Source organism: Pogona vitticeps, chromosome 1 (assembly GCF_051106095.1).
Source record: "Pogona vitticeps strain Pit_001003342236 chromosome 1, PviZW2.1, whole genome shotgun sequence".
NCBI lineage: Eukaryota > Metazoa > Chordata > Lepidosauria > Squamata > Agamidae > Pogona > Pogona vitticeps.
Genome location: NC_135783.1, coordinates 119,186,492 through 119,203,236, shown reverse-complemented (window position 1 = coordinate 119,203,236; position 16,745 = coordinate 119,186,492). Strand labels below are relative to the sequence as shown.

General features: G+C 41.1%; 1 protein-coding gene across 2 annotated transcripts in view; it reads right to left on the bottom strand.

Annotated features, from left to right (window-relative positions):
* Positions 1–4,149: 4,149 nt before the first annotated feature.
* Positions 4,150–16,745, bottom strand: part of LOC140707586 (uncharacterized) — a 58,233-nt gene continuing 45,637 nt past the window's right edge. For both annotated transcript variants that reach the window (XM_078386171.1, XM_078386174.1), the window contains one exon: positions 4,150–12,437. The gene's annotated coding sequence lies outside the window, so the exon portion shown is untranslated. The remainder of the gene's footprint in view (positions 12,438–16,745) is intronic.

The following is a 16,745-nucleotide window of genomic DNA, read 5'->3' as shown; positions in this document are numbered from 1 at the left end:
AGACCCATGATGATGAAGAGAGAGAACTTGATGGTTTGAGTATGTAGCTTGGAAAAGAAAGAGAATGTAAGTAAGGGAAAGAAGGAGGTGGGGCTAGCCCACCTTAGCTCAGTTTAGTGTTTGTTATTTTTAATGGGAATTAGTTGTTGCATTTGTGTATTCTTTTGAACATGTTCTTTACGCTATGCTTGAGCAAAAACAAATTGTTTCTGTGAAACTATATATTTTCTTAATAAAAAATTAATCATAAAAATCTTCAACAAGGATTTCTCTTGGATCAGCAGGGTTTGGCTAAATACAGAGGAATGGTAATGGCCATTGACTAGCTACCAGAGAAAGTCCTAACTAACTGAGCTATTGTGAGTTCTTAGGAACTACAAAGCCCATGTGTCTGTACTTGCAAAGTACTGAGTAAAAGTAAAGTGTTCTTTTAAGGTCAGGCTTATTCTAGGCACAAAGGCTACGCACTGCTGGAGGCTGAGGACTTGCCCCAGTGTAGAGGTAGTAGATTTGTGGCTGAGTAATTCCCTGACCAAAGGATTCATGCTCCTTAGGCAGATTCGGTCCTGACATACTCCATACTCTAATCCCCAAAACTCATTGGCTGACAACATTTCTTCTAGTCATGCCGTCTGTAGTGAAAACCCCCAAGTTTTACCATCCAAGTCCATTACCTAGTGTGCATGAGCAAAAGCTATGACCCACATAACTGAGATCTAACAATTGTCCTGATAGCTACTTCTTCTCCTGAAGCTGCTGCAGCCAACCACCCCTCTGCACAGTTGTCTTCTAGCCACTAGGTAATATAGTTAATCTGCCTTCAGATGGCTTACCTAGTGTGTATATTAAATTTTATCCTAACCCCTAAAGGGGTAATTTGCCACATTTCTGTTTTTCCCAATCCTCAGCCAAGAGAGGAGTGTTGTGTTCCAGTAGAGGGCAAAAGGACATGGAGGAGAATGCTGAATGACCAGAAGCCTTTTTTTTTCCCTAGAGGACTGGGAGAGGGACTCAAATTCACACCACCAGGATAAAATCTGAATCCTACACCTGTGTAACATGATGGTGGAAACTGGCTGCGGAAGCAGAGGTTGAGAGTTCAGTTTCCAGGGTGCCTTGTAAGAGAAGAACCAGTCTCTGTTGCCATGGGCAGCCTAAAACATCTAGAACCACCCAACGAAAGAGAGAATGGCAGCCTGGTTCTAAGTATTTCATATCTAGAAAACCAGAGCAGAAATTGATTTGAGGGTATATAATTATTAATTAGTAGACCCATGCAGAAAGAGACCATATCTTCTCTGATTCTGAGGGTGGCATTGCCAAGCTAAACAACCCAAACCATATGGCATAGGTACTGGTTTGGAGAGAAGACCTGGAAGGCATATCTCAGGTAACAGCAGGCTTTTCTCAGCTTGAAATGCCACTCATGTTTGCTACATGAGAATAACCCAGTAGGATGTTGTGATTAAAGCCATTTCTGCTGGTAGTTTCCTTTCCACTGTAATTTCAGAAGCAGTCACCCCTATACTGGTATCATATAATTCAGTCAAATTACATGTTATTTCAAATGTAATTGTAGCCTTTATTAAACTCAGGCCAACACCATCAAGTGAATCAGTATTGTGAAGGAAACTTGAAAATCACTTTTTTTGGCACATATCTGCCATGTGAATAGTTCATAATGACTAATAATTTAAGATAGTTGCATGCAATTTCCTCTGGTATTTGCATAAGTTCAACCAATTCACACTCTTGATATGTAAGCGTAGATACAGAGTTCGTCTTATCCAGGCTCGGAAACAAACTTTGGGGACTTGTTAGAGCACACTTCAAAAAGCGAGATAACGTTTACAAGCCTTCAAATTCATTTGTGACTCAAACTGAAATGCCAGCTGGAGAAGGATTATTGGCTTTTCTGGCTGACAAATGCTTCACACAGGGCCAAGAGAGAAATCTCTTGTGGACAAAGTAACCCATCGTTGGAGCTGAAATCACATTAATGATCATGTGATGCAAGTATGCTAGACGTTCATGCCTAGAAAGGCAGATATATAAAGGTAAAATCTGGTTATGCCTGAGGAACAATCACAAAACAAAGCAAGCTAATTGCAAATTATAGGAGGTCTGAGAAAAGTTCCTCAGCATGCAAGGAATCTCTATTGATCGCTTATTAGTAATGTATAGTTTTCAACCCCGAGTGCTCACTGGAAGGACAGATCCTGAAGCTGAGGCTCCAATACTTTGGTCATCTCATGAGAAAAGAAGACTCCCTGGAAAGGACCCTGATGTTGGGAAAGTGTGAAGGCAAGAGGAGAAGAGGACGACAGAGGACGAGATGGTTGGACAGTGTCATCGAAGCTACCAACATGAATTTCACACAACTCCAGGAGGCGGTGGAGGATAGGAGGGCCTGGTGTGCTCTGGTCCATGGGGTCATGAAGAGTCAGACATGACTTAACTACTAAACAACAACAACAAATATATAGATCAGCTCTGAACCAGACAATGTCATATTTGCTTCCACCAAAGTTCAACCAGCCTTATCTTTGAGACTCTCTACTCAGGGTTTTCTCTGAGCATGGGCTGATTAAGCATCCAGATATTCAACAACCACATTCAATAACTACATTCAGATCTGTGCTGGAGCAGGGGTAGGGGTAAAATAGGAAGTGTTGAAGAAGGCCCACCAGAAAAAATGAACTGCCCCATCCTGTCCCTCAGTTTTTATTATCAAAGCCTCTTAAACTCTCAAAGCTTCTTAAAATATATTCAAAGGTTGAAAGATGGATTAATTTTCTGTGAGACTGATCAGATCAGAAACAATACCAGTCAAGGATATTTTACTACCTGATGCAGCAAATGATAAATAAAACAAATGAGTGAATTGTCTTCTCGAGCAACTATTTCAGATATACAAGGAAGGAAGGAAGGAAGGAAGGAAGGAAGGAAGGAAGGAAGGAAGGAAGGAAGGAAGGAAGGAAGGAAGGAAGGAAGGAAGGAAGGAAGGAAGGAAGGAAGGAAGGAAGGAAGGAAGGAATTTAGCTCATTAGACTCGGGGGCCAACTCAACACAACATAGCAGCTCTTGGTTTGCACTATCTATCTTGTATTTATAGTCTCTCAAATATCCAGTGTTAGTCAAGAGCAGGCTAAGTACATTTTCCCGCTAATGGGAATGTCTGTTTTATGTGATGACTCATAAGTTCTGCTTCAGTGGCTACTGGTATTCTTGTTTGTTAGGCAATATCTACTCACTCAGTGACAGATCTGTTTTGCATGTTCCACCGAAACAGCAGTTTCCACACTACTGAGTATTAGGTATTGGGAAAGCAGAGCGAAAAGGGCCATGCCTGAGCTGTACTGTGTCAGGAACATATTGTGATTCCCACCTACCCACCCCACAGTAATGAGTCATTCATGCACTTCCATGGCTTCACCTCTGGAGGAGGCAGAGATAGTGTGAATGACTTAGGAAAGTCTGAGATTTATATTCAGTGAAGTTTTATAACCAGCACAGGGTCAGACATGTGTTTGAGTCATCCACTGGGCTCCAAATTAACCATGATTTGTGTGGAAATTGCAAAGACTAAGGAAGTTTCTCTGGTGATAACAATGATACCGTACACAGAGTATGAATAATTCTCCTTTGAAGAGAACAGTAAGAATATAACTCATAATAACTATAGCTGTTGAGATATGTGATGGCTGACTAAAATTATTCTAAAAGGCCAAATTAGAGAAAACATGCTATTGCACTAAAGATTTTTTTTTTACATCAAAAACTAAGAATTCTAAATAAACATAAACTAAGAGCTGTGATTAAAATGTTCACAAAACAATTGCTGGAACTGGTTCTGCTGAACATACTCAACTTTCAAGTGTATAACTTCTCACTTTGGGCATGGATGTTTCTCACAGATGCTTCTCCCCTCACTTGCTCCCGTTCATTTGTTGAGTTCTTCTGGAGTCACCTTGGCAGAAGATGGCAGCAGTGGATCATGGCTGATGGTACATTGGTAGAGATGATGTTGATGGTGTTTCCCAGTCACTGCTCAGGCCCTCTAAGATCTCAGATGAGGCCTGGGCCATTTCACATTGTGAGGTCTTCATCATTCAGGAAGGGGGGGGAATGAAATTCTCTCTCTCTCTCTCTCTCTCTCTCTCTCTCTCTCTCTCTCTCTCTCACACACACACACACACACACACACACACACACACACACACACACACACACACACACACACACACAAAGACACACATACAGACACACACACACACACACACACACAGAGAGAGAGAGAGAGAGAGAGAGAGAGAGAGAGAGAGAGAGAGAGAGAGAGAGAGAGAGAGAGAGAGAGAGAGAGAGAGAGGGTTTAAGTGGAGGACCATGGACCTTTGGCTGAGGTGAGGACCCCTGTGAGGTGAAGCATCGGCCAAATGGCTCTGCTGGGGCCCCCTTTTATAGGGCTTGGCAGTTCTGGTAATCCACTGGAGACTGAATTCCCCATTGTGCTTCTTATGGGAGCTGAACATCTGCTTGATTTGATTTACCTCTGGGTAGACACCACTTTAAATTTATTCCAGTGGAACAACACAGTCTGGCACAAGGGGGGAATATAGACATTGTCCACGTTCAATTGTAGAAGGTGTCCTCATGGGCTATTCAGGGTTTATTTCATAGCCCTATAAAAAAGAAAAAAAAAGCTGTGTGGTCCTTGTACACAATCCAAAGGACAAGGGGTTCATAGCTTATTCAAGCACTAAAAAAACCTTTGGAAAAATGCTGCCTTTCAATTCAAGTCCTCACCATTCATCTGTGCGTATGATGCAGCAAGAGTATAACAGTTCCCAAAATCATGGCCAGATGTGAAGAATGGGCTTCTCTGCTTAAGGCCTGTTACAAATTAAACAGCTAACATATTCCAGGGCTCTCCATGTAGGACAGTTTTCTCACTAGGTGTCTATCCTAGAACCTCTACCCATAACATCTTGGTGTGACTACATTCTTACTGTAGATCATCCTTTCCCAAGCAAACCTGGACTGTATCTTATAGATAAGGAAGGCATGAGAAGACAATGAAGGCATGGAGGGGATAGAGTGGGTTTCCAACAGAGGCCTAGGCATAGACAGAAGGCTGGGCATAGGGTGAACATTGATATGATCATGTTCACCATGATAATGATCTTCTGCAATAACACTACATCGTTCCCCCCACAACCCAAACTTTCCTTTTTAAAGATCAGTTTCTGGCTATTCCTGGGCTTGATGTGTTCTGGGTTTTTGGGGGGGGGGCTAAAATATCCCCCCCCCCAGCATGCCATAGTTTCCCATCCCAGTCTAAAGAAGCAGGTAACAGAAAGAGTTCCTTTTAACAATTAACATTTTTGTTCTTCTCCTGGCTATGCAAGAAACTCTAGGCCTGGTGATGCTCATGAGAGAATATCATACGGGAAGTGCAGGCCACTCCATCTCTTCAAAGATGACCTGAGGCTTAACCCCACAAGCACATTCTCTTTGTTCTAGAGAAAGTCTACAAGGCCAGCAGTCTTAGGCCAGCAGTTCACCGTTGAGAAGGCTGTTTGTTTTGCTTCAGCACCAGTTTGAACAGTCTTCCAACATTTCACAAGCTCTAGACAACAATCAATTGTACGTTATCTCTGAAACTGGAATTTTTGCTTAGATTTTTTTCCATTGGGGATAAGCTGTTAAGGTACCCAGTATGGTGCAGTGGATGGAGTGATGGACCAAGGCTCTGGAGACCAAGGTTCGAATCCCCACTTGGCTGTGGAAACGACTGTGGGAGTGCAACTGGTAAAACCTTAAAGGCCTCACTTATTTTGAAAGCCCCATTAGTATAACTGATTATAGGCCATTAAAATTATCTCAGTTATATTCCAGGAGTTTGTCTAAAAACTATCTATCTATCTATCTATCTATCTATCTATCTATCTATCTATCTATCTATCTATCTATCTATCTATCTATCTATCTATCTATCTATCTATCTATCTATCTATCTATCTATCTATCTATCTATCTATCTATCTATCTATCTATCTATCTATAAAACAGCCTCATGGTGCCAACATTTCAGCATTCTAATTACGGACTATGCAGAAAACTTTTTAATCTCGTCCTTCCTGGATCTACTGTTATTATCCGTTATTTTGTTATCATGGGTTAGAAGTATCTTTGCTTAATGCCTTAATGCTGTTCATGCATTTGTACAACTTTATCATGTCTTCCCTTTGCCATTTTTTTCCTCCTAGTTAAAAGGCTCCAAACTCTGTAGACATAACCACCTGTTCTTCACTTCATCTTACAGTGTGAGGTTCTTTCCCAGCCAAATAGATCTATGTATGCTATCCCTAATGTGGCTCCAAATTTGTGAAATGTCAGGATAATACTTGCTGTTGAATGTTGAATGCCATTCCTTCAAAATTCCCACCGCTGCCTTTGACATGTCTGTTTCATTTTTTGCCTTGTTCAGCTATTCATTGATGCAAGCAAATAGATGGAGCCAGGACTGCATGTTACTTCTCCTGTATTCCCAAACACAAGTTGTCAGGGTAGGTCTCAAAAGGACCTGTAACAGTATTGAGATAAAGGCAGTTACATAGATTCTCCATTTAGAGGTCCTGCTTAACTTACAGACACCTAAACATGGCTCAACTAGGAGAAAAGGCTTAAACTAGAAGGCTTTCAGGTTTGCTCCATTCAAGCTTCCTCTTCCTATCATAATGATAGCAAGGGGCTTTCATTCTGAGCAGGCCTAGCTAAGCCTCAAAACCTTCCAGTTTAGGCCTTTCTCTCAGGATCACTACATCCAGCTGTTTGTAAGGTATCTGTAAGGTTTTCTCTCAGAATGGAGAATTATGGTATTTGTAGTCCAGCAAACACGAAAATCCCAGCTCTAAAAAAATGTTTGAATATGTCTTTCAAGTCATTACTGTGACTTAACCTATTGTCCTGCGTGGTTTGATACCAATTTTCATTAATTCAAATATATGCTACCTAGCCTAATCACACTGAATGGAGAGTCTTTCAAATACAGTGGTGCCTCGCAAGATGAGCGCTTCGTTTTACGACGAAATCGCACAACAACGAAGTTTTTGCGATCGCAAAAGCGATCACAAAATTATGTTTCCTATGGGGTTTTTTCGCTTTGCAATGATCGGTTCCCTACTTCGCTAACCGATTATCGCAAAATGACGATTTTCACACAGGTGATCGGCGGTTTCAAAATGGCCGCCCGCTGTTTTCTGGGCTGGATTCCTCGCTGCACGGGCAGCGGAAATGGGTGCGCTATGGAGGATCTTCGCTGGACGGTGAGTTTCAAGCCCATAGGAACACATTAATCGGGTTTTAATGCGTTTCTATGGGCTTTTTAAAATCGCTTTACAATGTTTTAGTTCTACAGCGATTTCGCTGGAACGAATTAACATCGTAATGCGAGGCACCACTGTATAAGAGATTCTTTGCTTGTGCAAGTTTGGCTGCTGGCCAAGCAGTGAGTTCCAACCAAACATTCTCTCATGCTTATATTGCACCATACTAGGCCTATTAAATCAATCGGGATTTGGGGAGTCAACTCTTTTATAAGTCCCATTGATTTGAGTGAATCTAATTTAGTTACATTAGTGGCACATACGGGCAAGCCAACTCAACAAATTCCCATTCATTCAGTAGGCCTAATCTAGTGAAATTTGCTGTGCTAAACAATCTTGGGAGAAATAAATAATCTTTCATGCAACCTGTCACTGGATTTCAGTGGGAGGAGGGAAGTTTTGCAGAAAAACTGTTTTCTGCAACCAAGCAATTAGCAAAGTCCTTTTCCCAGGCTTGAGATAAGCTCCTAATTCCATTTCCTGTCTGTTTGATTCCATTTTCTCTCTCTTTTTCTCTCTATCACACACAGCAAATCCTTTACTCCTGCCTTTGGGTCATGCAGCTAGCATTATGGATTCAGTCTTTCCCATGGTTGAGGTTGGAGTTTCCTTCTGTTTCTTTTCTTTTGTACCTCTGATTGTAACTGAAGATCAGTTGTAGGTAAAGGTTTCTTCTTCTCTACTTAAGTTACTTGCAGAGATTTTTACATGCAAAGGACTAGTTTCATTCTGAAATCAAAGCTGGAATTTTTGTTGTGCTCCTCTGTGTTTCCCCTGTGTTGCAGCTGTTTGTTTGGTTTTTGTACTTTATGCTTTACTAATTAAAGCAAATTAATAAAAAGGAAAAGTTCCTCCTACAAGCATCAAGATTTCAGCCATGTCATCACGATTCTAGCATGTAATGCATACTTCATTGCTTTCTAAGGTGTCACCGTTAGTTGAAACATGAAAGCAATAATATAATGCTCATCTTAGAACTGAAGACCTTGAAGAGACCCACTGAATCATCAAGTCGAGCCCCTGTCAAGGAGGTGCAGTGGGGAATCGAACTCCCAACTTCTGGCTCTGCAACAATGTTTTATCTGTTTTAAACTTGTAGAATTGCAATTCTTGGATGAATATTCTGGTTAATCATTCCTATTGCTATCTTTATTTCTTTATATTTCAATGGTCATATTTAATATGCACTCTGAAATGTATCTCCTTCCTGTATTCGCCAAATGTTTGGGGCATTTCACTGTTAGTGCAAGTCTCTCTCCTCCAGGCTGGCGGCTCTTCAATTACCGCATACACAACAATTGATCCAAGGCAAAATAATCATCAAAGCAATCAAAGGCTGTGTTTGCTTTTTTAAATTTACTTTTTAAGATGAACGGCACTTCATTCCATATAAATGATAGCCCGCTCCAAGGTAAAACAATAAAGGAGGGAATCGGCTAAACATAAGTTATTGTATTTAATGTGTAGCATGGGTTTTGAATAAGGGATTTATTATAATTAATGTTTTGGGCCATTTCACAATTGTTCCTTGGGGTAAAACAATGAACATGACAGCTTTCAGGGGAAGCTTATATGAGAGTGTTATTCTTTGATTAAATATAAACACAAGAATGCCTTAATATGGAAATTAAGTGATGGGAAGGATTGCATAAACAAGTCTAGATTGAGTTCTGGTGCTAAAATTCAGAAGTTATGATAAAGAATACTGCATGAATAATAAGTGTTTATATTTCATCAGAGAGTGACTCTCCTAATTTACTTGACATAACAGCAGATTAACTCCTTGTTTTAGTCCCATGAAGGTTTGTGAAATGGTCTGAAGCTCCAGTTGTAAACTGTGGCGACATTTGCACAATAAACTGTGATTTAAAAAGTGTAACAATGGAAACGTAATGGTGTTGGTTTAGGGACAGGGATTTGTGGGTGTTTTTCAGGTTAAAAATATCAAACAAAGGACCACTGTGATTGTCAGAAGACAAGCAGAAGTATTATATTACACCCTTTCTGAGAAAGTTAATAGGCAATCAGTAGGTTATGGACCATTCAGAGAAAAGGGGGCAAAAAACCCAAACAAACCCAAGAATCAAATATTTAGAGTTATTGTAATTTCTGTACGCTTCATGTTCTTCAAATGCATTCATGTCATTAGTATTTCATTGCTGGAAGTAAGTACTAATATATGCAAAATGTCTTGATGAAAAGCTGATTTTCATTCCAAGCATGAGTTGCTTCCAATGAAAATTATGGCTGGGTTGTCCAATTCTTTGGCCAAAAAGGAGCTAATTGTGCTCTTATGTGCCCAGGATCATGGAGGAATTGCAAAATACTGAATCAGACCCATTCATTGTCCTTGTATGTTTTTTTCCCTGACCTTGAGCTAGTTTAGACGGAGTAGGGCTTAAACCCGTGCAGAGCCTGTATCAGTTCAAACAGCAATTAAGGTTTGATACAGTTGAATTCTCTTTCCTCTTCTTCTTCCTCCAATTAAATATGTTTGGGGTGAAAGCTAAGAAAGTCCTTCTCCTGGACATCTACTTTTCTCTGAATTTTGAGTGTAGAGATTTTTCTTTTTAATAGAAAATCATGCAGAGATATGACCTTGTATTTGCAGTTTGAAGTCACCCAGCCCAGATTTGGATGAACTGTCTCAAGATTCCATTGCTGAGGGAAAGAGGCTCAAAGTGAAGTTGAAGATGATGAATACTTAAAGTCCTTACAGATTTCCATCCTAATGAGCTCAATGGGATAAATTACATCATGTTTTAAGTTCCACAGATTGTATATAGATCCAACACACTTATCTCAAGTTGTTTGTTTAGGCTATAGCCTTGCATTTACCCTGGAAGCAAGCTCCATGGCAGCCAATGACACTTCCTCTGAGTAGACATCATACAGGACCACACTGGAAAACCATGTAAGTTGTGAGCCCCTGCAGTCCAGCTTGGATCAGTCCACCATTCAAACAGAACCTTTCATCATTTCTGTTCTAAAATATCAGTCATGACCTTATAACTGGGAAGAAGATTGAATTCTTCCCTACCAGTTTGAATAATTTTCTAATATTTTTCACCTACCTTCATATGAAACAGGGCAGCAGCTGGCATGAAGGTATATTCCTTCTCAATTATTCCTTTGAAAAGACTTGAAGAAAGAATTGCCTTCATACTTGGGGTCTAACCAATTGCTATATTTATGTTCAGATGGGAATTCCTCCCCGTCCCCCATGACACACTAGCTGGGAGGGGGGTTGAGTACATCTCTCTCCTCCTGCTTGGTTTCTTTCTTTCTTTAATTAACTGTGAATGACACTCTCTGTTGACATCTTTAACATGCAGTCTTCTACTGGCCAGGACTTCTATCAAGCCAAGTTTGCACAGGACATGTGCCTCACTGAACTACAACACCCTGCTCCTCTTTTTTTAAAAAAATTGAATTAAACAGCAAAAGCAAGAATTCTGTTAAGCATCTGACAAGTTGATGGAGGCTCACAATTTGTGCATGCTTGCTAAAGGATTGACAGTTCTGTGGAACAGAGAGCTATTATTCCCCAAGGCAGAGAACTAGATGACCTGTAGTTTCTACCAACTCTGTGACGGTAGTGTTAGAAAATGATATGAAGATGTGCTACTTTGCAGATAAAAAAAGTTATGGGCTTGGTCAAATGAATTCTAGGAGACTGCAGTGCGCCCAATTAAAATTCATAACCTGTCTTATTTTTGTTTTTCCTCCAACTATCTTTCTTTGACGGTGTCTCAAAGGACCAAAGGAACAGAGTACCTGCTATTCATTTCACAAGCGTGGAAGCAAAGTTGCAGAAAGGTGAGGTGCATACCCAGCCTTCAGTTTTACAAAATGCACTTGTTGATAAATATGACTGGATCAGATATATCTGTTGTGAAACATTTCCTTACTTCCCTGAGCAACAGGAAATCCAGGACTGGTGCTGAAATGTTTCATTTCATTTGGATGGGAGATAGAGGAAATGTAGAAGAGGTGTTAAAAAGAAGAATACTGAAAACAAGAACACCGAGTCTCATCCTTCAGTGGAAGCCTCAAAGCAGCTATGTGGTTTTTGCAACCCAGTTGATCTCTGTTCAACTCAAGTCCCAGTTAAGAATGTACATTTCTTGGCCCCCTCCTCAAAACTGCAAATCTCCTTCCTTGTTTTCCCTCACACCATATTCTGTTTGTATAATATTAGTCCCAGTGCCTTCCAGTAAATTGCCCTTTCAGGGCAATCTTCCCCTGTTTTATTTCCTTTTCTGAGGAAATATCAGTAGCTTTGCCCTGTCTAACAACAGATGGTCACCTGTTTTATTACAATGTTAGTATGAAATATTAAGACAGCAAAAGCCCAGCCCTCAGCAACAAACTGTGCTGGAGAAACAATAGGCTCTTAAATGTCGTGCACCTTCCCTGATGAACTTTACCTCTCCATTGGTATTTTCAGTCTTTGGTTGTCTTGCCACACTCACATGAACTGAAGCTATGTCTTCTGTGCCAGTGTGAAAGTATGTGTATCTATTTTGACATATATCTATACCTACGGTCGCCCCCTACCAATTTCCCCAAAAGAAGACATACACCCCTGAAGAAAATGTGTGAGGACATCATTTTCATAAATTATAGATGCTAATATACAAGTACAGATAGAAAATCAAAGTGATTTTTGTAATGTAAAGAGAATTACAAGGCATTTCACTTGAGTGAGGAAGATTATAATCAAACAGCCAGTGTGTGTCTGGTGAGGCTGCTACGCAACTGCTCACTCTGTGGATGGGTGATTTCAAGGTCCTTGATCTCTTTTCTTGTGGTTCTTGAAATAACATTTGGTCTGGCCAGCCTTTCTGACAGAGGGCAGTTTTTTTAAAACTTCAATATTTTTTTTTTAAAAAAGGAGGACCGTCTTCTGGCAGCCCTTTAAAAAGAAGACTGTCTTCTGCAAAAGAAGCCGCAGGTCCAGCCTGTTTATATCCCACATGTCTTCCAAGGGAGCCGAAGATGGTGTACAGTATTTCACTAACCCCAGTTTTATTTTGCTCGGCAACCCTGCGAAATAGACGGAGGAATTGTTATTGGCCAAAGCTCACATAGCAAGCTTCACAGCCAAGTGGGCATCAGAACTTTGGTTTCAGTGCAACAGTGGCGTTCAGATATACCACAAGCAATTTTGGCAACCTAGGGCAAGCAGCTGAAAACACACTCCCAATTCAACTTTGTAATTTATTATGTGCAAATAATACAAGAGGTAATGACAGCACTGAGCATCTTGGCAGCATCTCTCTTCTCCTCTACAAGGGATAAGCAGGACTGCTATATTTCTAAACCCAAATCAAAAGAGACACAAACACAAGCACACACACACACACAGACACAATGCACACCATATATAGTTTAGCATAGCATCTATGTTAATAAACTGACTTCAACAGGGCAAGCTTGTTCTAGCCACAATGCAGTTAGACTCGCCCTCAGTCTGGATGCTGCATCTTCTTCCAGAACACTGGGTAACCTTGTCCCCAGATGCCTCAGCATCCATCGATCCACCGATCCATCCATCCATGGATCCACTGATCCATCCATCCATCCATCCATCCATCCATCCATCCATCCATCCATCCATCCATCCATCCATCCATCCATCCATCCATCCATCCATCCATCCATCCATCCAAATAAAACCAAGCCTACTGAAGCTGGTATACAGATCATGTTTTCTCAGCTCTTGCTTAGCAGCCTGCCAAAAATTGGTAGAATTCCACCTTTTCCTATATCAAGAAATCAAACAAACAAGCCAGTCTTGGAAGTCTGAAGGAAGAGGAATAACTTCAAAACTGAACAGCCCAAATAAAGTCCCTGTGGCATGTAGTGACAGTCCTGCCAATGCTTTAACCTTTACATCATCACACTTATTCTAACCTCTCATTGTTTGTAGACCCCTCCCCCCAATCAAGGGGATGAGCACTTAGCAACAGTGCTGGTAAGTTTAGCACTCAGTAGCATCTCATCATTCTGCAGCAGACAAGCTGGTCACCTAAAGTCAGTATTGTCCCTATATTGTGCCATCAAGCAGTGGCAGGTTGGCCCAGCCATTTTGGATGGTTAAAAGCTGCAGGGAGCAGATTAAGGTCTCTTTTCCCAGCAAGATTCTTCTGCATGACAAACATTCACCAGGGCAACTTCTCCACAGCATGTCCCTTTTCATGAAAAGCTTCACCACCGGAATGACTACTTAATACAACGATGAGAACAACAGTTATGGAATACATGACAAGAGCACTCACACATGCACACATGCACACTGCAAGAGCTGCACATGGTACTATTTGTCATGTCTGTATGTTACGTAACTACAGAGATGGATTGTTGACAGCTAACACAAATATAAGGCCACACTATGTTGCTCTGCAGGAGAACCCCCAAATCTAATTAATGTTGACTTTGGAGGAAGAAAAGGGTGCAAAAATGACTAATAACACGGCAATTACCACAGCAGGGTGAAGGTTGCAACCAAAGGGTTTTTCACTGTTCTGTCTCCGTGCTGGAACAGTGGTTTTCAGTCAGGTTTCTGAAGAAATTGATGAGAGAGGGAAAATGGGTAAGCACTAATGGCTTCTCTCTGTGAAAAGGTGTCCAGTGGCTATATCAGACAGAAGGTTTCCTTCTGAACAGTCTTCCTGAATAGAGGGCAAACCACAGCAGCCTGGATTCTTTGCAGGCATATTCATTGATCATCCTGAAAGGGAAGCCAGCCTTCCTACAGATTCCCTGAATTATCCTATTGTCCTAGGCATTATAATGGGGCCAGCTGTGTGGGCTGTAAGGTAGGAAGGGTGGAGAAAACCTCACTGCACTGCACCACTTCTTCTTTTCATAAAGAAAAAAGAGGAACCTTACTTGGGATGTATTTTTGTTCTTATGATGGTGAAAAAGAGCTCAGGTACAGCTGGGAGTGCTCTGTTTTACAGCACACACACCCCATAAAGAAGTGAGGAGGGTGTGGAGAACTGCCTTCATTTGACAAGTAGTAAGCTGGAAACTAATTTTCTGGAGTGTCCATAAACACCAAAAGGAATGGTATCTTACAGGAATATAGTGGCAGAACAGTCAGCTGTGTTGAAGAGAATTTCGTCTCCAAAACAAAATATCACTGCTATCTGTCTTTTTTTCTCTTTTTCTAGTAAACATTTAAGCTTTCTTTTCTTTTTCTTTCTTTCCTTCCTTCTTTCTTTCTTTCTTTCTTTCTTTCTTTCTTTCTTTCTTTCTTTCTTTCTTTCTTTCTTTCCTTCTTTCTTTCCTTCTTTCTTTCCTTCTTTCTTTCTTTCTTTCTTTCTTTCCTTCCTTCTTTGGCAATTCTGAGCTGATTAATTTTTTTTTCAGCAAAAGCACTCAATTTGTCCAGTGTGGTTGTCTTTCTTTTCGTTTTTTGGATAGAGGCGAACATTTTCTTGATATGTAATAAAGCAATGAAAAATGAAGAACAAAGAGGAAGTTGAAATTGTTGAATAGTTCCTGTACCTTAATTCCAAACAGAGATAGCCAAGAAATCAGGAGACTGGGGCTCAAAAGGATGGTTATGACAGAACCAGAATAGATCCTTAAGTTTAAGGAAGTAGCACTCGAGCCCAAGGCAAAGATAATCTATACTGTAGTTATTCCCTGTTACTATGGACGGATATAAAAGATGGACAATGAAGAATGTCGGCTCCACTGTCACTTGTTGCCACATGGAGCTCCTTTGCCCTTCTCCCAGGATAGCGCGAGATACACTATTCACACCTCTACCCAAGGGGAGGGGAAGCATCCTTAAAAGGATGCTCCCCCAGGTGTTCTGCCTCTTTCAAGGCTTTTATTCCCAGCAGCAACCATGTGCAGCGCTGTGGGAATTTCTTCCTGTGTCGCAGCAATTGGGACTGGAGGAGAGGTTTGGGGGGGGGGTGCATCAGCACTCCCCAGGGTTAGAGTGAGTGTCAGGGAATCAGGTCTGATCCCTGGCTGAGCCCGGTTCCAGGCATTTATTTTTTTAAAAAAGAAGGAGAAAAGGGAAAAAGGAAAGAGCAAGAAATTAGAACAAAGGATTGTTAGGGTGTGGGGTGGAAAAAAACACCACTGGGCACTTACCTTGACTAGGGGCAATTTGCAGCCAGAGTAATTACCCCCTCACAGTATAAAAAAAGAAGGAAAGAACAGAAAATAGGAATAGGTCATTAATTGAGGTTACATATATATCACACATTGGTATGTGTGTGTGCATGTGTATACACATATATTAGAAATTAATTGACTGATTTAATAATTCACAGCTGAGTGGGTGTGCCTGTGGTGTGCCCTTACTTCATTTTGGGTCAGCGTGCACACACATACACTCACACATACATACATAAATAAGTTGCAGCATATTTACTTGAGGGGTTTCAGTTAGGTTTTCATATTCCAGTTGTGGGGAAACGCAAGGCAATATTTGCAAATAACTTGAAGTCTGTGAAAGGAGTGGAGGGCATCATTAGACAAAAAATAGAGGAGGAGGTTCAAGAGGGCAGAGTGTTAGGTCCTTTTGTTCAGCCACCAGTCCCGCATCTCCGGGTGTCCCTGTTAGGGATAGTACTCCTAAAGACCCCAGACAAATTCAGGCTCATACATCACCTCTCTTATCCAGAGGGTGACTCTGTCAATGATGGCATACCACAGGAGCTTTGCACTGTGCGCTATATACATCATTTGATGAAGCAGTGTGCATGATTAGGGCATGTGGCATAGGAGCAAGGCTGTTGTAAAATCAGCTTTTCATTTGCTTCCAGTTCACCCAGATGATTTTGAGTTGTCGGGTTTTTCATTTGAGGGTGCCTTTTATATGGATAGAGCATTTACCCGTGGGTTGCTCAGTATCCTGTGCAGCTTTTGAGCGATTTAGCTCCTTTTTAGAATAGGAACTCAGACATAGGGCAGGGCTGTGCAACATGGCCCATTATTTAGATGGTTTTCTTTTTCTTTTTTTGTGGTGCAAAGCATTCTGGGAATTGTAGGCACTTGATGGAGACTTTTGAGAAATTAGCTCAGGATATAGGTCTTCCTTTGGTGGAGGAAAAAACAGAAGGGCCAATGCCTAACATCACATTCTTGGGTATAGAGCTTGATACCCATCAACAACAAGCTTCCAGCCAATAAGCTGGTTGAATTGCAGACCAGAGTGTGACATCTGCTTAGACAGAAGAAGGTTACCCTGAGAGAGTTGCAGGAGGTAATGGGCCATTTGAATTTTGCTCGTAGAGTAATTGCTTCAGGTAGGGTGTTTTTGCACAGATTCTGTATGGCCATGAGTCGTCTACACAAAACGTTCCATAGAACCAGGGTTACAGA